We start from the raw sequence: 24168 nt of genomic DNA on the forward strand, positions 1-24168 counted from the left end.
TATCACCTACTTGTTCACTGCTCTATAACCTGTTGAAGGTAAGATGGTAGGAGAGAGGTTTGTGCAAAGATTAAGACTGAGTAAACTGAACTTACAGGAGTCTGAATGGCAATGGGGTCACCATGGGTCCAGAATGCATTTCTCAGCTTTGTCGATTTAGAAATGTCCTCTTAATGGTTCAGCAAGGGGCTGATTATGCTCTGGGGGAACCCACCACATTAACTGATAGCAGAAGAGAAGGTGATATAAACCTGAATGCTTCTTTATTACATTTCTGATGAGAAGTTCACCTGGAAGATAATTCACAGTGGTCATTGTCCATGCCATAGCATTTTGGTGGATATTACAGTATCAGCTCCCTGAGGGACACTATGCCAAGGTATAGAGATGAATCAGACCTTATACGACATGCTACTTCTGCAGATGGCTAATTACTTCCATTTTGTATTCATTTTGTTGGTTATAATTTCAGAGGGTGATATTTCTGACTCTGACCTCCTGAAGCTACTTATGCATGACAACTGCATAGATTGTTATGATTGTAAATTTTATGATGTCCAAATCTAAAAATTAAATATGAATCGTGTTTTTCAAGTGCATGCCATTAATAATGATTTTCTGTGATTACATAGCATTTTGACTAGAAAGGTAAGGAAAAAAAATTGAATTTCCTCATATTTTGGTTAGACATGGCAGACATTGATTAAATAAGATATAAAGAGTGAAAAAAATGGAGTACTAATGTGAGCACACAGAATTAGATAACAATTTAGTCTTTAAGAGGAAAGGTCAAATATTCATATAATGTCCATCTTTAAAATATCAATGTTGCCTTTTTTTTACTTGATGAAGGGCATCTATCTGTATCTATACATCTATCTCTCTGTATATATTTGTTCACTCAGAAAAATTCATTAATGCTTAACAAATACCAAGGACTGTGTTAGGCATGGAAGAGACAAAAATAAATAAGATATTTATAACATAGTGGGAAAGACTAACAAGTAAACAGGCAATTCTAATTAAGTAGGATGTAAAGAAACACACAGTGCTACTGGTACTCGTGAGAGTGTTCTTAACCAGCTATTACATTCATCATTAATTCAGGGAAAGCACATTTCAGTAAATATGTTTTCATACTTTTCCATAGTCTTCCTTTTGTTCTATAAGATTAAGATAAGATAGATGATTATCCATAAAGATGAGATGCACTTATTGTGTGTGTTAACATATTGGTATAATTAAGGTCTTGATTATGGAAGTAATGGTCCCCAGAGAGTGGGGTGTGTGTGTGTGTGTGTGTGTGTGTGTGTGTGTGTGTGTGTGTGTGTGTACACCTATTTTTTTATATTTTTACTATTGGGAATTGGTGTTGTAATAATATTCTCCCAAATTTTCAGTATTTCCCCCAAACCATTCCACATTAAACATACAGCCTATATAAAAACTGGATGCTTAGAATGCAGGCACAGCTTCAGGCAAGTTTGTTAGAACCTGATTTTTGCTTACCACACGCACATAGGAACTCATCCAACCAGAGTGCTGCCTCAAAGCCCTTCCTATTAAGAAATTCAGAATCTACTACTGTATGGAAGTGTTTGTATGATATAAAGTAAGAGTCACTGTAGCAAAAGCAGAATATATGCTATGTCTATGTGATATATAAAGTTATTGTCCAAGATATTAGAGTCACAATTATTACATGCCTTATTTAGACAGCAGTATTTTAATATCCTTAATATGAACTAACAGAACATACTCTATTGCACTTTCTAGAACTTCAGAGAACAAAACCTTGGGCCAGTATGGATCCTTCTTAATTAAGCTGCAGAGAATCTGTGCTCTCAATCTGCATCATAGGGTATAGTTATATGAACTACTCTGTTCCTATCAATCACTTAACTAGTATAAATGGTAGTCAATAAAATTTCATCCATTCATTAACCTACCCAAATGGCATTTGTTGAGCTTCTATTATGTTCTAGGTGCTGTTGCAGATATTGGGTTTTCATGAATGAATAACATGTAATACTTATCTCCAGGGAGTTCTCATTTTATCATGGGAAGTAGATTTACTACTGATCTATCATGTGATAAGTATTATAATTATTTCTTGAACACAGTGACACAATGACTAAGAGAGGCAGGAGAAATATTGTCTATTACAGGTGGAGAAAGACTACAGATCAGAGGCCACATTTGTATTGTTTCTTGAAGAATGAATAAGAATTTTCTAGGTGGTTAGAGTGAAGACATTGAGAAAATATTATGAGGTAAATTACATATGATTCATCTATTGTTTAAGTTCTATCTTTTAGAAATTCAGATGACTAGAAATTTCTATGCTTGGACTGTACCACCTTAGCTTTCTGCAGAAATACCTCCACTGGATTGGTTTAATATGGTGGTTACAGATTTCCCCAAGAAATTGCTATATAAAGAATATGGCTGCACTACTTGTAAGATGTTTTTGATTGGTAGCACATACTGACTTTTCAATGTGAGCAGTGTTTAGCAAACATTTTCTTCACCCTCTCCATAAGTAATTATCTTTTGTTGGTGTTAAACTGTTCTAACCCTTATCATCTTTCTTAATTAAGATACATGTACTTCCTCTTTAATCTCCCTTTTTCACAGATAAAAGAGATCCTATCACATGTGGAAACTCTCAAAATCCCTCTCCTTGAACTACTAAGTTTTCTTTATCTTCATTTATCCTTCCCACTTTTCAAAGACTAACTTTTCCAAAAGAGCCTTCTAACCACTTATTTTCCAACTCATTTTTGATATTTCATGTGATCAAATATTGCGTCTCTCCTAAAATCTCTATCTTTCTAACCAGTGCCATTTAGCCTATGAAGATGCTTAAGTCTTTTCATTGGCAAACAAGAGGAAAAGAATTTCAACTTTGGCTTTTCCCGTTTACCTTTCTTCATTTTAGATAATGCATAAGAAGCAAAAAACTCCTGAGTAATAGGTCCCATGGCCAAGTCATACTTCAGTTAAGTGGTGGGGAATGCTGAATACTTCCACAGCTCTGAATATGAATTCTGAGCTATCTTTATACATTTTCATTCTCACTTGAGACTGAAGGTTCTGGGTGGAATATCTAATCGCCTGAACTGGACCACTTATCTCAATAAACCCTGGTTGCTCTTCTTTAGTGAAAACATGACCCTTTGCCCTTCATATAAAGCAGGATTTCCCCTAAAACAAAACAAAAACAAACAAACAAAAAAGCCAAGTGCTTTAGATGTTGAGCAGAAAAATAAAAATGTCCTGTCCCTTCACCCGTCATGATCACTCTGTCGCCTTTGTACCATTATCCACTCCCTTCTTGACACTTTTTCTTCACTTGACTTTTACATACCTCTCCTGTTTTTCTAATCTTGGAGTCTTCCTATTACCAATAGGTTAGGTAAAATATTTAACATGGCATTCATTGTTCTTTATAATGATATCCTTTGGATTTTGAGTATTACATTCCCCTTTCCCTTCCAGCTCCTTATACTGCCATCCGATAACTTTGGTTTTTGATACAACTAATTACTTGTAATTCCTTTGGTATACCTTTACTTAGAGACATCCAGAAAAACATTTTTTCCTTTTCTTATTCTTCAAGGTTCATATCAATTGTGTGAAACCCTCCAGGATTTTCTCTGAGCAGAATTAATCTCCCTTCTCTGCCTTTCCTTGGTACTTTATCTAGTTAGTTTATGACTCTCTGACAAATAGATTCTTCAAAGGAAGACCATATCATATTGACATGTAGCACAATGTTAATTAAATGAATCTTTTGAAAAGTTTATTTATTTTTGAAAGAGAGAGAGAGAGAGAGAGAAGGAGCGAGAGGATGGGGGAGGGGCAGAAAGAGAGGGAGACACAGAATCCGAATCAGGTTCCAGGCTCTAGGCACAAAGCCCAGTGCAGGTCTTGAACCCACAAACTGCGAGATCATGACCTGAGCTGAAGTCAGATGCTTAACTGATTGAGCCACCCAGTTGTCCTAGTTAAATGATTTTTGAATCTTAAATTCTTTCTGTACATATCCTGGGTATAAATTGTGTGGTAATAAAAACAAGATTATAGTAACTGTTACTCCTTATCATCCAGGTTTTCAATTATTTAAAGTACCATTGTTTTTATTTACCATGCATAATTAAAATATTCCTAAAGTATCTTTCTCTCAAAGATCTGGACACACTTCAACAAACAAAGCTGGAGTCTTCTATTATGCTGAGGAGAGCACTATGGTAAAATAGGGAGAAGAGCATCTTTCTATTGTCCTCCTATTATTTTCCAGGACAGAATAATCCTTTGGCTGCCAATAGCCTAATGTGATTGCTGGCTTAAAGTTTGGTAGTGTCTTTTCAAAACCGGTATAGCAAAAGCCTGGATGGGCAGCACTCCAGGAGCTACTATAAAAGCCCCTAAATTGCCACTCATACATAACTTTCAATGTTGTGCTGACATGTGCTGGCTATGGTTTGCCTCTTTGTAGACTGTGTAGTAATTTGGAGATGAACAGAATGTCTTTCTATTATTCTGGAATACTCTACCACTTACACAATTTCCACATCTTGAATAGGCAGGATTAGACCAACAATAGCATGAACATTCATGTTAAGTAGGTGAATGCCATGCTATACTTAATCAGGTTCTCTATCAAATATGTCCTGAGCCCAAGGGAGATATTTTCTGATGTTTGTTAATCATTTTTAGGCAACAAATTGCCAAGTAGTTTTGAGTGATATACTGTACCATATACAGTATATAATGTTTACTGTTGGATAAGGAAATATCTATGAACAGGGAGATTAGTGTACTATCCACAAAATAAACTATATGAAAACAACCTGTAAACCAGTAGTAAATGAACTTTAAATAAATCTTTGTCGTTAACTTCAAGCTGTAAGGTAATGATACAGGTGTAATTAAATCTTTGGATAATGTAGATATCTGAAAAGTCACTCATAAAACACATTTCTATGTGATTCATATGTTTGTACAGTGTTCCAGTTTTAGAAATATAGACCTGAAGGGCATATAAGCTCTGCAGGAAGAAAGGGAAAGAGATGATAAGAAAAAAAGAGAGATCAGAGAGATCTAGCAAAACAAAAACACAAACAAAAATTTTAAGGGTGACAGACTCCAACCAGCAAACCTGAAGGTGGACATAAACTTTATTTGCTCAATTTGGCAATGGTGGAAGAAAGCACAAAATGGCAGTGGGAGAATGGCTGTCCAATGGCAGCTGGCAGAGTTCTGGTTTTAACTCTTGGCATTATAATTCTCCGCTGTTTGAATTCTGCAAGTTCAAATTTTTAGGGAAAATATATTCCCTTTTATGATTCTTTGAAAATCTTTTACCCTCATGAAGAAATATATACAATAGCTTTAATCATTTGTGTTTCATAGATTGCCAGTGGTTTCTAACAAGCCATGTAAACCCAAAACAATAAGGTCACAACCAGGAAAACCTCTAATGATAATGATCAGAAACACATGCTGTCCACTGATTGAGTTAAATTTTTAGGATACTATGTAAAACTGAAGTTACTCTTGTTTCTATAGTAAGTTTTTTAAAATAGTTTGTCAGAAAAAACTGTGAAAGACTGAAATGGGCAAAAACCAAAATTATTGGATCTTTTGTCTAGTGTTTTCTTCTAGGTTATTTCTGCCTTTCATGGTCTTTGGGCTATTTTATGACTTTATAAAGTTGTACAATTAAAATAGTAATGCAAATGATTCTTGTCCATAGAAGTGCAGATTATGTCCCCTGGAAAGGTGGTTGATTATTGCTCTGTAGGTATTAACCAGTTTTGCATCTATGAAGCAAATTCATTTCAGCATTCCTTATGGTTTATATCTAAATGTGGTTCTTTCAATTTCCCTTTTGTATCATTTGTAATATCTTATTGGTTCCCTCATTTAACTAGTTAAAATCTTTGCCACATGTGTTCTTTTTATATTTGTATGTATTTTATCTTCTTAAAAATTATCTTTAACTGGTTATACTTATGATATTCCTAAAAATAGTTTAATATTGAGTGGTAATGTGGTTCTCTTCCTCTGTCTCATTCCTTCTCCCATATCCTCTCTCTGTTTCTTCTTTCTTTCCTTTAGTAAGAATTTATTGGGTGCATACTCTGTGCCAGGAATCTTAAGAAGCACTGGGTATGAAGAATCCAACCCCAATTTGCCTGTAACTTTTACTTTTTATTATGATCTAAAATGCGGGACAAATAAGACCATATGAGATAATAAAAGAATAAGACCTATGGGTTTAAAATAGACTTTGATTTAAATTTGGGTTCTACCTCCTTCCTACTCTGATTTTTGACAAATCACTCACCTTTTCTGAACTTCACTTCCTTCATTTAAAAAACTGGTTACACTAATACTAACCAGGCAGGGTTGTTGTTGGATAAAGTAAGATTATATGTGTAACTGCTAAGTATTTAGATGGTACCTCATTCTTGGTAGGTACTCAGTGAATGTTAATTCCCATTAACCTTTCAACCTTCAGTGTTAATTCCCTCAACCTTCTTTTTCAATCCTCTTTTTGCCTAGTGTTCCCAACAAGTTATTATTGCTATTCTTATTTTATTGATACTGGAATCACAGGTCAAGCTTAATAAATAAGAATCTAGAATACTCAAAGTCTTGATTCAGTACCCAGATCAATGGGTCACATAAACTTGAAACAAAGAATAAGTTCACGGCCAGGAAAACCTCTAAAATGTTAAGAGCCATGCTTATGACTAAGGGACTAATAGTGTTAAATATGATTGTAAGAATGACCCTATTGTAGGAAGCATAATATTGGTCCACCTGGACAATTACAGATCAAAATTGTGAAAGCTAGAATTGCCCTGTCCAATCCCTACAAGCTAATGCTCCCCATCTTGTCTCTTTGTGCCCACAGTATTTCTTTACCCAGTTAATACTCAATCGTTCCTCTATTATTTTTCCCTCCAACTCTGCTTGTCAGTTTTCCCTTAGCAGCCATACATGTTTGCACCCTTCTCTTATAATATTTTACTGGGTAGTTTAAAATTTTAAGTTATTTATAATCCAATGAATATTTAATGGAATATTTATTATGCACCTTCCAGTTGCCATTTTTCTATTACTGCAGTGACACTGAAGGATGGTAAAGATGCAAATGCCTATTTCTTGTGAGTTTAATCTAAGCTCCTTCTGTCCTGATATATCTTATCATTTTGTTTGGTAATTAGACTATTCTGATGATGCTGTAAAATACATCCCAGTTGTAAAGGGAAAAGTCATTATTTATCATTAGAGGGTAGGGAATATGCTCATTTTTCACTGCCCTTACCTGAGCAGCAAGGACAGAGTGATGCAATTTCAACTTGGAGGCCTGTGCTTGATGTGATTCTGGGATGGAACAAATAGCCATGAAATTAATCTGAGAATGCTCAGTCATTCTCTTGCCAGGGCTTGGCTGGCATCATCTTTGTATATGAAGTATAGCTTTCCAGGCTCTCAGCTTCCTCTGAGCATGAGCAAAGCAGAAGAAGATTTGTTCCTGTTCCATATTGTCCTATAAAGGCTGAGGACTGGGACCAAAAGGAAACAAATTAATGAGGGGGGGGATGTCTTTTGAAGCCAAGGGGCTATAAATAGTACACTTCTGGCAGTGTTGTATTTATGAAGCAATGTTGTTACCTAATGTGAATTGGGAAAGAACTTGTGTAAGTCTAGTCCAGGGAAAAAGGAAAAAAAAACAGGCTTAACTCAGAGATTTTATATTATAAAAAAAAAGAAAAAAACTAAGTGTGGATGGAGGTCACTAGTTTTCAAGAAAGGACAGTCTCACTTTCTATTCACTCATTCGACTAATACTTACTGAACTCCAACTAAATACGGGACACTGTCTTGAGAAATAAACATTATTCTGGAATTTGGTAGATTTAGAGAAAAACTTCAGTGCATTCTAAGAGGGTTAACTCATTGATTATATAATTTACATATACATAATTAACCCCTTTGATTATTTGTTGAATTTTGTATTTTCCTCTAAGTTTAAAAATATATTTCCTTCTTCCTTAGGGAAGATGATTTATTAAATTAACATGTAGTCAATGTTCTCTTGCTACAGAATTTACCTTTGTTTATAACTTATATAAATAACGTCCTTGATAACAACAGAAGCCTCAAAGAACAGACAGATATTTCAATACAAGCTGTGAAGTGATTAGTATCTTTCTTAGAGATGCATAGGAATCTTCTAGAAAGATGTCCTTACCTAGCCATGGTTAAATGAGGAGGGATTGTGATGATCTGCTTCTGACATAAACTATGGATTGCCAAAGAGAAGATTAAGTCTGTAATTATTACTACTTTACTTGGTATTGCAGTGGTTTATTATGCTTCTTGATGTTAAGTAGATCATCAGTATTTTATGTCAGTTAAATGGGTGAATACATGTCAAGCACTGGGAATAAGGTCTGTGACTTTGTAAACATGCATGACCTTGTCATTACTGGAGTTTTGTAGACACCTATAATCTCAGTTTCATGCATCCTACTCTCTGCCCTCTTTTGGGGTCATTCTATCAAATATTTGAATTTAACGATCTTTCAGCCCATTTGGAAGACAGTCCTTTGATCTTAACATTTTTTCACTGTCCCTTACTCCTTCATGATGTCACTTATCTTTTTACCCAGTTAATTGCTATTTTCATTCATTAATAGCCTTCCCTCTAATATATAGTTGTCTTACTCTTTTCTCTGTCATATGTTTTTGTGAAACTCTTAATACTGGTTATATCTGACATAGGGTTGTTTGCTCCAATGTAGATGAACAGGGCAGGAAAAAAACAAGAGAGCATGGGTGACAGCTTTCATTTGAAATTTATGATACAAACCTCTAATGCTCCCTGTCAATCACTGTACTTTCTGATGCAGTCACTTTCCCACTTCCTTAGTTAACTATCTTCTATCATCTTTTTCCTCCAATCTCTAAACCTTTTAACCATCTTTATTCTCAGTTGTTGACTTTCAGAAGATGGTTTGAAAAATTTCCCACAATCAGATTTAACCACTTGCCTGCTTAACCACCATTTCTTTACCTTTACTTTGCCTGACTCTTGCCATTATAGATTAACTGTCCCACTTATATCTAAGGATGGCATCTTTATCTGTGGGCTAGATTCCATCATTTCTTCGTACACAAGGACATGTTCCCAACAATTTTCTCCTCCTTCTCCCATATGAACAATTTCCTCCTCTTTATCTGATCATTCCTATCAACATAAACATGTTGTTTTTGTCCCATTTTAATGAGAAACCTTTGACCTCACCTTTTCTTTCTTCTGTAGCAAATCTCCCAGCAAGAGTTTATTTTCCTTTTGTTGTTTATTCTCATTCTTAAATTCAAGTCAGTTGGCTTTTGCCCCCAGTCACTCTACCAAAACTGTTCTTGCCAAGGTCCAAATAACCTTCAAATTATTGACAATCCTCAGTCTCTATTTGACTTAAACCATCAGCTGCTTTTGATAGACTTGGATCATTTTTTCCCTTAAATTGCTTTCTTCATTTCTTGATTACAGTACCACATTTTCTTGGTTTTTCTATTACCTCTTATTTTTCTCCAAAAATCTTATCACCTTCCAATATACAGTTATATGTAATTTAGTTAATCATGTTTTTCTATATCACCACTGAGCCTTAGAACATGGACTTCATGAATGGGGTTTTATTTCGGTCTGTGTTTTTAATATTAAATCTTTAACACCTATAATGGTGTGCTTCACACCCATAGATGCTCAGTAAATATTATGTATACAAACAATAGCATTAGTGGTATTATTATTTTTATGTTATCCAAAGAAGTACAAATAATACATTTTTTAATTTTTTTATTTTTTAAGGTTTGTTTGTTTATTCTGAGAGAAGGAAGGGACATAGAGAAAGTGAGAGAGAGAATCCCAAGCAGACCTTGCACTACCAGGGCAGAGCCTGATGCAGGGCTTGATTCCATGAAACGTGAGATCATGACTTGAGCCAAAATCAAGAGTCAGAAGCTCAACTGACTGAGCTACCCAGGCACCCCAAGAATATTTTTGATGAATTAATTAAACATAGTATTTGAACTTTAAATATATTTTCTCTGGTGAGCGATAGATATTTCTAGGTTGTTTCATATGAGGAGTGAAGATTAATGTATTGGCATTTGAAAATTCCCAATATTTCCATTACTAAGAGTTTATGAAATTGGTGTACATTGTGTTAATATATCATTCTAGATAAAAGTTAAATTGGAAGAATAAACATTGAAAGAACACTTTGTGCTCTTTTATTTTATTTTCCATAATATTATCAAAGTGATGTTTCTAAAACATAAAACTACCTCTATCATGTCCTTGATGTAAAGCATTTCTGTTACTCATAATTACCTAGAATAGAAGATAACATTTTCAGGGTCTAATGTTTACTTGTATTTCCAGTTTTATCACTTCACCTTTGCTTCAAATATCAGTCTACTTGTAGTTTCTGGAATATTCCACAGTCTTTCATTTATGTTTTAAAATTCTTTCTGGAAATTCTAGCTTTCTTCTATAACCAGCATATTATAAGGCTTACCTCAAAGTTTACGCTTTCTCCTAGACACAGTTGTTGATTTGCTCAGCAGTTAGTCCTTGGTTTTCATAACACTTTATATCTCTGTTCGCACTTATCACATTATAATGTATTATTTTATGTGTTTTTTCCCTAAGGGATTGAGTTCGTTGAGATCAGGGTTAATCAGTAATCCATTTTTTCATCTTTTAAATTTTGAGATATAATTAAGAGTTACAGAAGAGTTGCAGTTTTACCCAGGTTCTTCTTTATACTAACATCTTACAAAACCATAAAATATTCTAAAACTAAGAAATTAATCTTGGTAAAATGTTATTAACTACATAATTTGAATTTCATCTAGTGTTTCACCAATGTTCTTTTTTGTCTTCTAGGATCCAATCCAGTATTTAGTTATCATGTTTCCTTATTGTTTCAATTGTGACAGTTCTTCAATCTTTCCTTGTCTTTCATGACTTTGGCACTTTTGAAGACTACTGGTCAGTTACTTTTCAGAATGTCTCTCAATTTGGGTTTGTCTGATGATTTCTCATGAGTAGGTTGGGTTATTGGGTTATGCATTATTGGGAAGGATGCCATAGAGGTAATGTGCCCCTCTCAGTGCATTTTAATGGCGGTTTCACAATGTTAACATGTATTAGCAGTGGTATTAACCTTGGTTAAGTGCCATCTGCTGGGATATTCTAAACATTACTATATTTCCCTTTGTAATTTGTAAATATTGTGGGAGAGTTATTTTGAAGCCATGCAGATACTCCATTTCTCTTAAATTTTGCTCACTAATTACTGTCAGTGGATCTTGCCTAAAAACAAAACATTGTGGTGTTCTAATGGTGATTTTCTATTTCCTTCATTCTTTCTACATTAAAAAAAATGTCTATTTATTTATTTGGGGAGAGAGAGAGAGAGAGAGAGAGAGAGAGAGAGAGAGAGAGAGAGAGAGAATCCTAAACAGGCTCCATACTGTCAGTGCAGAGCCTGTTACAGGGCTCGAACCACGAGATCATGACCTGAACTGAAACCAAGGTTCAGACGCTCAACTGACTGAGCCACACAGGTGCCCCTGTTCTTTGTATATTTCTTAACTGAAATCATTCTGTAAGAAGAATTGTTCTTTATCTGCCATTTGTTTATTCAGTTATTTAGTTACATCAGTATGAACTGTTGGATTTTTAAAAAATCATTGGGTTATAATCCAATACACTGAATAATACATTTTATTGTTTAAATTGTTCCTAATTTGGTTTTTGAGAGCTCTTTCAGGTTGCCTCATTTATACTGGCTAATTCATGACACACATTTACGTTTGTTTCTACATTTGGACATCTCTCTGAATGTTTATGCTTTTGTAAAACTGCAACTCCATATTGATAGGTCTGATTTCAGTCCTATCCCACAGCTAATTTTAGCCTTCTTTCACTCCTTATTTTAAATGTCTTTAGTTCAACAGTTAGAAACATGCCTCTCATTATATATATTTGCTTATTTGTTCAACTCTTGTATACAGATAAAGTATTTTGAGAATTGGTAACACATAACCTTATAAACAAATTTACTATTCCAAATGGTGTTTGAGAATAGTTTCTTTTGCCTTTAGCTTTACAGTATCCTGTAAAAATAATTTAGTTTAGCACCTTTTTTTTCCAATTCTCTTTGAGGTTATGAGATTTGTCTGTAATACAGTTAGATTCATTGCAGTCTGGGTTCCATCTTTCCCTTGACATCCTACTTTCAAATATTATACCCTTTGATGTATTCCTTCCATTCTTTGTGTTTTGTTGTCATACATTTTACTTCTACATATGCCATAAACACAAAATATGTTGCAGCTATTTTTGCTTTAGACAATCACATTTTTTTGGATAATTAAAAGTAAGAAAAATATTTTGCTTCTATTTTATTACCAGTGTTCTAGTCTTCATTTCTTTGTGTAAATCCCATATTCAGTGTGACATCATAATCATTCTACCTGGAGAACTTATACATAAAAGTAGGTAGAATGGCATAATGACTCCCCCTGTATTTACCATGTAGCTTCCACATGCCAGTCTTTTGCCAATCTCTAACCTCTTTCCTTCAAGTTTATGTCCTCCCATTTGTATCATGTGCTTTTTCTTTATCACTAGTATATAAATATTTCCCTCTAAATCTCCCTTCTTTTGGCCCCATTCACCAGAATAACCTACTTGTGGACACTTGACTGTAATAGATTTAGGTAAATTCTAACCATATATGATCTATAAAACCTAGCATATTCACTGTTGTTAGTGTAAAAAATGAGCTTAGCTCTTTGATTTCTGAACCCATTGACAAACCATGCTGGTTTAAGGTAGGCTCACCCAGCATTTGGAATGCTAAAATGTTAATATTTGTGATACTTGAGTTTATGTTAATGATAGGACAAAGCAATTTTACTGTGTATTTGTGTTTTTCGGAGATCAGATCATTTAAAACTTAAGTTCAATTTTAAATTGCTATTTTACTTCAATTTACATGTAACATAAATTTTTAAAATTGCAAATTAGTACTTCATGTACAATTAAGAGTATGACAGGTATACCTGTAATTTATGCTAAACAACTGAGATAAGGAGTCAGAAGATAAAATTTAAAAAGAGAGGCACCTGGGTGGCTCAGTTGGTTGAATCTCTGACTCTTGATTTTGGCTCACATCATGATCTCCCAGTTCATGAGATTGAGCCCTGCATTGGGATCCGTGCTTTGAGCACGGATTGCTTGGGATTCTCTCTCTCCTTCTCTTTCTGCCCCTCCCACCTCAAAAAAAAAATCATTAAAAAAGAGAGAGAGAGATTTGTAAGCATCTCCTTAAAGTAAGAAGTTATTAATGTCTTTTCATTTGAAATCACTATTACAAAAATATGTTTTAATTGGAAAATTTAAACTGAATTCTCAATATTAGAATAAAGACACTCGATATTAGTCATTTATCCATTTATTAATGTAATATGCATTTATTGAGTAGAACTGTATGCTAGGCATTGAAAAATAAAAATAAGATATTCTTTGGTCAAGGAGCTTAGAATTTAGGGTATAAGCAGTTAAAGAATGGGAAATTTGTCAGCTAAAGATGGGAGAAGATGGGGTGCCTGTGTGGCTCAGTTGATGAAACATCCAACTTTGGCTCAGGTCAAGATCTCATGGTTCATGGGTTCAAGCCCCACTTTGAGCTCTGTGTTGACAGCTCAGAACCTGGAGCCTGTTTCCGATTCTGTGTCTCCTTCCCTCTCTGCCTCTTCCTCTCTCTCTCTCTCTCTCAAAAATAAATAAACATTAAGAAAAAAATTTGAATATGGGAGAAGGATATTCCAGGTAATAGGCATGGCTTAGAGAAATAAAAGATGTCAGAATTTTTGGAAACTGTAAGTAAATATGTGAGAACAGGAACTATGTCTAGTAACTCACTATTGTATCCCTAACACACAACATTACAGCTGTTCAATAAGTATTTCCTGAATTGATTGATTGATAAATACAATAGCAGATAAAGTTGTAAACCTCTTCTAAATGGGTTTATAGGCCATTTTGTTTTATAGCCCAACATTCACTGAAATGTATTCTATGGAACACTAACTATGGAAAAATAAGAGGTGTTAAAAGATCAACCAAAAAACCTCTAAGAAATACTGATTGCACAAATCAAAACAATTTTCTTTAAAGACTTCTCACACTTTAGTATGCTAATGTTATGATGACTAAGAGGCTTCAATTAAACTCTGTTTCCCAAACTTCTGTACCTGGAACACACCTACCCATGCACTCAAACACTGTACCTAGGACTATGCTTGGTACTGTGTGCATTGAGAAAGTCTACTCTAGGCAACAGAGATCCATTAAGAGTTTTAGGTAGGAAATTGAACTATGGTCATAGCTGTTTTTTGGAAAACTCCCTTTACATGTTAGAGGAATAGAATGAAGGGGTGCCTGGGTGGCTCAGTTGGTTGAGTGTCTGACTTCAGCTCAGGTCATGCTCTTGCGGTCCATGAGTTTGAGCACCTCATCGGGCTCTGTGCTGACAGCTCAGAGCCTGGAGCCTGCTTCCGATTCTGTGTCTCCATCTCTCTCTGCCCCTCCCACGCTCATGCTCTGTCTCTCTCGCTCTGTCAAAAATAAATTAACATTAAAAAAAATTTTTTTAAAAAGGAATAGAATGAAGATAATTTAGTAACTAAATTGATGTGGATGTGTTAGAGAAAGTACCTTGAATGATTTCCAAGTTTCCTTCTTGGTGGCTAAGAGGGGATGCCAGTAAAAAAGGATACAGTATATAGGATGAAAAGTTTGGAAAGGAAATAATACAATTGAACTTTAAACACAATTGTCTTAAGTGGACAGCCTAGAGTAACTATTTAGGCTACAGTTAGATTTGTTTATATCTTAGAAGGGACCAGAAATCATAGTAAAAACTCTGAAAATGGCTTTTCAAGAGCTCAGAATGTTATATCCTTCCTCTCTCATAGCCATTTAGATATTTAGTATCAGTTATTATGGCACAGCTTTCTCTTCTCCAGGCTAAATAAACCTAGTTGCCTCAAGCATTCCTAGTGTGAAATCCTATCTGGACCATTTTCCCCATGCAGTTCCTTCCTTTGAATGAACTATAAAACATCAATGTTTGCCATAGGATGTGGTGCCTCACTGAACTTTATACTTCTAAAATTTTATATGTTATTACTTTATTGAGTATGTTTTCCTGTATATCCATAACTTTTTCCTTCTTCAAACTTGCTCTAAGTCATTTACTACTTACTCCTATCCAATTCTTAAGTAGCTATGCCCTTTGAATGAAAACTCCTCTCCAGTAAGCGGTCACCATATGAGATCTATCTGCCCTTGGAATCCTTACTTTGTCTTGCTTAAGTGTTGAGCCTTCCTGTTGGAGCTTGATGTTGTACTTGATGTTTCAGACTATTTCTTGTTTTCTAGCAGCCTCACTTATTAAGACTGGCTTCAGCTTATATTCTGCTAGGTCTGCAGCAAATAGCCCATTTCATGTACCCCTATTTCTGACCTGAGTTTCTGCATGTCCACCCAGGATCTTCCACTTTGAAACAACCAATTTCTAAGACTCATCCAGAACAGATTAGACAGTACTATATGCCAATTTACTTGACAGCAGGAGCCATATCTTATTCTTTGTACTCCCAGTGTCTAGTACAACACTGGACACCAGTGATATTTAATGGGTGAATGGATGGATGGATGGATGGGTGGTTGAAAGAAGGAGCTCTGCTCTGACCATATTATAATGTAAAACATTTTATGTTTGTACATAAAATTTTTCTTGAAACAAGAGTGTTGATACTGGGAAACCAGTGCTGTATTAGGGAAAGTCCTGATTAACTGAATTAATTTTCTTTCCTAAGATTAAGGAAGGAGAGATAACTACAAGAGTATTTAGGCATTCTTTTACATTTTTTTTTTGAGGACCTACTACATGAAAGCATTGGAGTTGGCATTTTTCACATAATTTTCACATTACTCTGTGAAGTAGATATTATTATTCTTATTTTACAGATGAGAAAACTGAAGCTTAGCTTAAATGGCTAAAGCTTATGAATGGCAAAGGTGAGATTGAATCCTAGGTCTTTTGACTCTGATTCAGTTTTTCTTCACACTCTGAAGCATGTTCTCAGTATCTTTAAGAAGTTCTACGTCACAAAACTTATTATTTCTTTATCTTTTTATATTTTTTAATTTGAAAGGCAGACCATGAAAGGCTGAAAAATATCTGAGAATTTGCTTTATAGGAACATTGATTATATTTTAGTAATTGGATGCTCTTATTATTTTCCTGGAGAAGAACTTTTAAGATCAAGCCTGTTTTTGGTTCCTATAGTGCTATACTAAGAGGGTACAATGCTAGAGTGACTCAGAAACAATGATCTGTTTATTGCTATCATTTTGTAATCTGGTGAAGAGACAATGCTGATGCATACAGATATAAGAAGATGCATTTGTTGAAATACTTCAGATTGGGGCTAGAAAAAGTGAAGAGTTATTGGTTGATGAGACCTGAGTAAATATATTATATCACAATTGTGAAATAATACTATATAAAGTTTCATGGTAGAGTTGGTTCAAGTAAACTCTTGCCTGGCTAAATTTGACTTTTTGTTTAGACATTGGATTCTGTAATAATCACTACAAGTGAACAGTTAAGATTTTCTTCTAAATCTAGGAAGAAAGGGAAGAGTTACTAGTTCTCTAATTTTTAGCTACAATAGACTTAACAATAAAATTCTATAATTTATTATCATTTATTGGGTATGCTATGTCAGATTTCTAATTTATTCTCCCAAGAATCTTATGGGGGGGGGAGTTTACATTTTCCTGGAGATAAAATTGAGGCTCAAAGAGATCAAATAATTTACCTGGGATGTGAAGCTGGGATTTGAACCAAGATCTAACTGAATATACTCACCTTATGTCCATTCTATGAACATTAATAATGTTCTTTGAACATGGACATCTGTCTTTCCAAAATTCTCCTCTTAAGAACTCTAATGACTGTGTTACTGAAAAAAATTTTTTTAGCTAAAGTCATAAAGTATATGTTTTTATCAATTAAATATTTAAAGTTGTACCTCATTACTGTAGGTCTCTATGCAATATATTTATTACTGCTATACATTGGGCTTTGTGTGTGTGTGTGTGTGTGTGTGTGTGTGTGTGTGTGTGTGCGTGTGTGTGTGTAGAAAAACAAAGGTGGCTGAGAAGTGTCTTTACATTACTCAGTGGGTTTTGCTGAAATAAACCTTTTCATAACTAGGACAAATGTTCTTCCTGAGATATCCCTCGGTATGTTTTCTGCAGGACTCCGTTTTCTGGGTGATGTGTTCACTTTGATGACTTTCTTTTTGGATTTCTATTGAATTTTTCTTTTCTGATTCCCATGTGATATCTCTTATTGGTTTATATCTCTTGACCTTTGAAAGATCAAGTAGATCAGGGTAGAAATGGAAACATTGAAGGGATGGTTTAAGGGAGAAATGGTAGGATGAAAAGAAGGCTTTCTCTTGTCCTCCTATGGCCATGGGAGGATATAATGAGACTGAGTCTGGTTTCATCTCTCAGATACATGACTATCATTTGCAGATGGGAGTTATGATATATATCAGGAACTAAATTTAGGGATCCAGGTTCATTGAGGGATGTCAAGATTTAAAACATTTTCTTATGGGTGTTATCTTATGTGAACAGAAAAAGATTTCCTGATTTGGGAGATTATCTTGATTAGGGCCTTGACTAGTGGGATATATGACACTGGTAGGAAAGGAGATTATTTTTTGGAGCTCATTCATGAGCCTTATAAGATCACCTGGAGAACCACAACCCATTTGGAGCAATCTGACCTTGGCAGGTATGGGGAGTCATTTCTCCATTTCTTCTTTCAGGGAAGGCCTGCTCAAAGAGCTTCAAAGAACATTGGCTAGAGGCAAAGTGTCTAGCACAGGGAAGGCATCTTGGTGGGTGTTTCTAGGGAGTAGGAATGTATTGCTTTAGGCAGAGCCTAACAGTTCTCTTTGTTTGAATTGGAATTGCAATTATTGGTACATGGGATGGCTTTAGCTCTATTTCTAAGTAAATAGATTTTCTTTATCTGTTTACCTGTCTCTCCATCTGTCTGTCCGTCTGTCATCTACCATTTTCCATCCTTTGTCATTTAATCAATCTTGTTTCTATGCCAGGATGGACAGAATAGAAAATGATGTCTATGATTATATATGTCAGGGAAATTAGAATGTGAGTTTAATCATAAATAAGGGAGTGGTAAAAATCTAGCAGAAATAAGAAATAGAGAAGTATAGGGGTTCATATATCAGGCATATATTCTCTTGGGCTGAGTGGAGAAAAAAATTAGCAGATTTATTGCAAACCCAAAGTTGAAGCAAGAAATTTTAGAAAGTTTTACCTAGGACACTTTGGATCTCAGAGCTGTTTGGTTCCAGACAAAATGAAAACACAGTCAGTAAATAAAAGATGCAACATTGGTATGAGAATAAAAGCTACTGCTTAAGCTTTGGAGGGAGAGTATCAAAAACCCAGAATGGAAGTGCATTCACTTAGACTAGTTTTTAATTTTGCAATAGAATGAGAGACTTTGAGAGAATTAAAAAAGGAAGGAAGATACTCAAATGAAATCAATAATGCTAATTCTTATATGTTTCTTAGTTTTGTTTCTTTTTGGGAACTGCCTCAACATTAGATCATATCCATACCTTCTCTGTGGTGAGGCTGGGGATGGCGGAGAGAGTTGGAGGGGGGGTGCAGGAGATCTAGGTTTTGTCAGTAGATCATCTTCTCCTCTGCAGTTACTGTGATTGGCCCATGGTTGGACACATGCCTTAGACAAAGGCAACTGGTATTCTTCTCTGATAGACATACTGAGCAAAAGTCCCTCTGCTTTTAAAAACATAGGGGCTAAGGACCATATTTGTTGACACATGGAAAGAGTTTACCTTAGTACAGGCCAATATAGGAGAAACAATAACTGAAAAATGATGATAGAGATAGGGAAAAGAGGCAGGCAGGGAGAGAGAGAGAAGGGGTGGAAAGAGAAGGGTGAGGGGAGAGATAAGCATGAATTGATAACATCTTTTTTTCCATTTTTTTTAATGTTTATTTTTGAGAGAGAGAGAATGAGTGGGAGAGGGGCAAGAAAGAAGGGGAGAGAGAGAGTCTCAAGCAGACTCTGTGCTGTCAGCACAGAGCCTGATGCGTGGCTTGAACTAACGAACTGTGAGGTCATGACTTAAGCTGAATTCAAGAGTAGGACGTTTAACTGACTTAGCCACGCAGGTGCCCCTTGATGACATCTTTTTAACTCCTAGACTAAGCTATGCCTGAAGTTAGCATCCCTTGGGCTTTCCAATTGCATAGGTTGTTTTTATTTATGGGTTTGAATTCAATTTTTGTTGCTTGCAAAGATAAAAGGCTCAGAGAAAATGGAGAAGCAAATTATGAAACAGATTAGAATTTTTAAAACCCAGCTGAACATGAATAAAAGGAATGGGGTGAGCACAGAGGAAGTACATTTAGCAACAGAAAGAGGAATGACAGAAAAGGATGTTCTCTACTGTTTAAAGTATATAGTCCTGAGTAATTCTAAAGTAGAGAAAAGAGTTTGGGAGGAGAGTCCATCCATGGTTGAGTACATATCATTTTTCTCTGGGATTATGAATGTACTGACTTGTAAAGTATCAGTAATAGCAATTCTAATTAAAACATATTTTGATGAAAGTCTATAACCAGGGCAAATGTAGGAGGAAAAAGTGTAACTTTCCTAGCCTCAAGAATTATGGGCTGATGGAATTCTAAAGAAAGAATAGCATCTCTTTTCCTGGGAAGAAACCATATTGAATGGAGGATTGGAACATTAGGAATCAAAAAGATATGGAAATGGGGAACTAGGGAGGTTGAATATAGGAAGAAGAATGTCTTTGGAAAGACCTTAGGACCAGAGAATCTGTTATTATATCTTTATAAATTTTATTAGAGGTTAAGGGTATTCCAGATATAATTATGAAAAAAATAGAAGCAATCAATGTATAGGTTAGTGGGACAATGGTTTTAACCTTTTTTGTTTTCTTTTTCTTTTTTTTTTTGTTAACAGCAGAACTCTTTTCAAGAAAACCCTTAGGCAACATTCTAATACATAAACCAATAAAATGGCAATCGGGAGTGGGATTCTGGACTTCTACTAGCTTGGTGTGCTACTCTGTGTCTCCTTTTGAAAACACTGGGGCCCCAATGCACACAATATGAAAACTACTGTTCTATACCAAAGGCATTTTTGAGGCTTTGTCCAGTACTCATTGATCTGTGACCATAGCCCTGGCTTTTAGTAAACACCATGTACTTGCCAGCTATAATGATATGTAAGATCTGTATTTCTGCATGATCTATATTTCTAAGAACCCTGCTGGAGTGGCTAAAGCCACAGCAGGTAGCTGGCTGTAGATTTGTAGATTGAGATCCTATCACTTCAATTCTATTTTTCTGTGGTTGTGGCCAACAAAGAAGTGCTTTGTAAACGTGCAAAGAGCTTCAAGAACACAATGGGTTTATTTTGATAGCGCTTCTTTCAGTGATGATGCACAATGCTTATGATCTTTCCTTCCAACCACATAAACCCATCCTACACACACACACACACACACACACACACACACACACACACACACACACACTTTCCCTCCCTCCCTCCAGATTCTTATTTATCTTTCAAGTTTCAGTGTAACACCTCCTCCAGGAAGCCTCCCATGTCTTTTCTTTTTACTCCTTTTCTCCCCAGACTGGTGGCATTTTTCACACTATAATTGTTTGTCTCCAACCCAGGGATCTCATTAAATTGTGAATTCTATAAGAGAAGGGGCTGAATTTTTCGTTTTTGTATTTCTGGTGCTTCACATAGAACCTATTTCATTGTAGATATTATAAATGAATTTTATATTTTGTGAGAATATAAAAATATTTTTTAATAAATAAATGTCAGTGAAAAAAGTGCTGAAGTGGAAGAAGGGACAGAGACCTTTTACAATTTATCATGTTTTGAGAACTTGCACCTACTTTTTTTAAAAGAAATTTTTATGTTTTTATTTTATTTACGAGAGAGAGAGAGAGAGAGAGACAGGGCATGAGTGGGGAAGGGGCAGAGAGAGAGGGAGACCCAGAATCTGAAGCAGCCTCCAGGCTCTGAGCTGTCAGCACAGAGCCTGACGTGGGGCTCGAACTCATGGACTGTGAGATCATGACCTGAACTGAAGTTAGATGCCTAACCGACTGAGCCACCCAGGCACCCCACACCTACTTTTATATTAACATAGAGTCTTTGGTGAATTGGATGGTCTGTTCCTCTAGACTAGCTGATGATCATGACCCTATACATAGCCACAAAGCCCCAACTCCTAGCCAAGTCATTGGGTCTCTGTCCTTAGACTTAGAGTTGAAATGGGCTGTTAAAACTATTCTATCTGTGTCTTACTAGTTTATAGCTGATATTTGTATATTTAAAAAAAAAATTGTTACTTGGATCTGTTACTTTTTCTGTTTGTTTCTTGGTCCTGATTATTCTATTCTACTAGAAGTTCACCTAGGATAGCAGTTGTCACTTTTACTTTATGTACCTGTCCTCAGTGTCTTGCCCAGGGCAGGAGGATTTGCTGATTGATTGACAAAGTAGGGTTTTCCAGAACCATAGCTGTGAGAGTAAAGTTTATAAGACACTATGAATAAGCATCTTAATGTGTAGGTATTTAAATTGTATGTTTATATAAATACTTTCAAGTATATATATATGTATATAAACATATATATACATACACATATATACATATACATATACATATACATATACATATACATGTATATAAACACACACATGCACATAGCCTCCACCACCACTATTAATATGACCATACCTGGGCTTATATGTCTGGACAGTCCATTTTTTTTTTCTACTTCTGAGAACAAATAATCAAGCCGCTTTACAGCTAAGGTATACTAAAAGTAATAAGGCATTTTGCAATTAGAAGCAGCATTCTCTGCCATAATACCATAATCCTAATCTATGAAAAATAATAATTGCCTAAATGACATCAGGGATAAAGTTGCTCTCCTCACTTTGATGGCTGAGGCTGCTAGTGTGAGAATAGTGAAAATGTCTAGATGCAGCAGTGGAAATGGATATAAAACTGACCTAATTTTTTTAAAGTTTATTTATTTATTTTGAGAGAGAGAGCAGGGGAGGGCCAGAGAGAGAGGGAGAGAGCCTGCATTGAGCCTGATGTGGGGCTTGATCTCACAAACTGTGAGATCATTACCTGAGCCAAAATCAAGAGTCAAATGCTTAACTGACTAGGCCACTTAGGCTCCCCCTGACCTAATTTTTCTTGAATTAGGATGACTGACCTAAGTCTGACATCTTCAGATCCTTTGGACCAGAAACAATACAAATATATATCAATATAGATATAGATATAGATATAGATATAGATATAGATATAGATATAGATATATATTTGTATTGTTTCTCTGGAGAATCCTAAGTACAAAATTTTGTTAATTAATGTATTTTTTAAATTATTTAATTTTAAATAATTTAAATTTTTAAATATTTTAAATATATTTATATATATTTTATATAAATAAAATATAGATGTTCATTTGGCTTATGCTGTCGTGAAGACTGAGAAGTCCTAAATCTCCCATCTGTAGGTGGGAGAACTACCTACAGGAGCTGCAGCGGCTCCGGCGCGGACCCCGAGGCGGCGCCGGGCTCCGCCGCCTCGGCCCCGGGCCCGACGCCCACGGTCTCAGCCTCCGCAGCGCTGCCCGCCGGCACCGCTGCGGAGAACAAGGCCAGCCCTGCGGGGACGGCAGGGGGACCTGGGGCTGGAGCTGCGGCAGGGGGCACGGGACCCGTGGAGGCGCGGGCCGGGGAGCCGGCCGAGCGGCGCGGGGCGGCTCCGGTGTCGGCGGGCGGCGCGGCGCCCCCGGAGGGGGCCATGTCTAACGGGGTTTACGTGCTGCCGAGTGCGGCCAACGGAGACGTGAAGCCGGTGGTGTCCAGCACGCCTCTGGTGGACTTCCTGATGCAGCTGGAGGATTACACGCCTACGATCCCAGATGCAGTGACTGGTTACTACCTGAACCGCGCTGGCTTTGAGGCCTCGGACCCACGCATAATTCGGCTCATCTCCCTAGCTGCCCAGAAATTCATCTCAGATATTGCCAACGATGCCCTACAGCACTGCAAAATGAAGGGCACAGCTTCTGGCAGCTCCCGAAGCAAGAGCAAGGACCGCAAGTACACTCTAACCATGGAGGACTTGACCCCTGCCCTCAGCGAGTATGGCATCAATGTGAAGAAGCCGCACTACTTCACCTGAGCCACCCAACCTAAATGTACTTGTCTGTCCCCTTGTCCCCACACCAGCCTGTTTTCATAATAAACTTTATTGTGACAGGCAAAAAAAAAAAAAAAAAAAAAAAAAAAAAAGTTGATGGTATAAATTAGGCTGAGTCTGATGGCCTGTGCATTATGGGCCTCACGGTATACCAGTTTGATGGAACCAGGTCCCAGCCTGAAAGCCTGGGAACCAGGAGTGCCAGCATCCAAAGGCAGAAAGAAGAAATGGATGTCTGAGCTCAAGCAGAAAACAAATTTGCCCTTTTCTGTCTTTTTTGTTCTATTCAAGCTCTCAACAGATTGGCTAAATCCTACCCCCACTGGTGAAGGTAGTCTTCTTTACTTAGTCCACTGATATAAATGCATTTATCTTTTCCAGAAATACCCTTATAGACACACCCAGAAATAATGTTTTACTAGCTATTTGGGGATCTCTTAGCCCAGTCAAGTTGATATATAAAATTAACCATCACAGTCTTGATCACACTTCAGGATATGGACCAGTTAATGCAAAATCAAGCTGGAACTTCCTTTACTCACAACATATTAACTTCTTCAACAATTACTAGGTCCATAGGATACATACATATACTTAAAAAAGAAACTTCACATTCTAGATGTATTAAAACGA

General features: G+C 36.1%; 1 pseudogene; it reads left to right on the forward strand.

The window, feature by feature from the left end:
• Nucleotides 1-122: 122 nt before the first annotated feature.
• Nucleotides 123-23594, forward strand: LOC112871441 (transcription initiation factor TFIID subunit 10 pseudogene; annotated as a pseudogene).
• Nucleotides 23595-24168: the final 574 nt, after the last annotated feature.

Source organism: Puma concolor, chromosome C1 (genome assembly GCF_028749965.1).
Source record: "Puma concolor isolate L17-30 chromosome C1, mPumCon1.1.hap2, whole genome shotgun sequence".
Taxonomy (NCBI): Eukaryota; Metazoa; Chordata; class Mammalia; order Carnivora; family Felidae; genus Puma; species Puma concolor.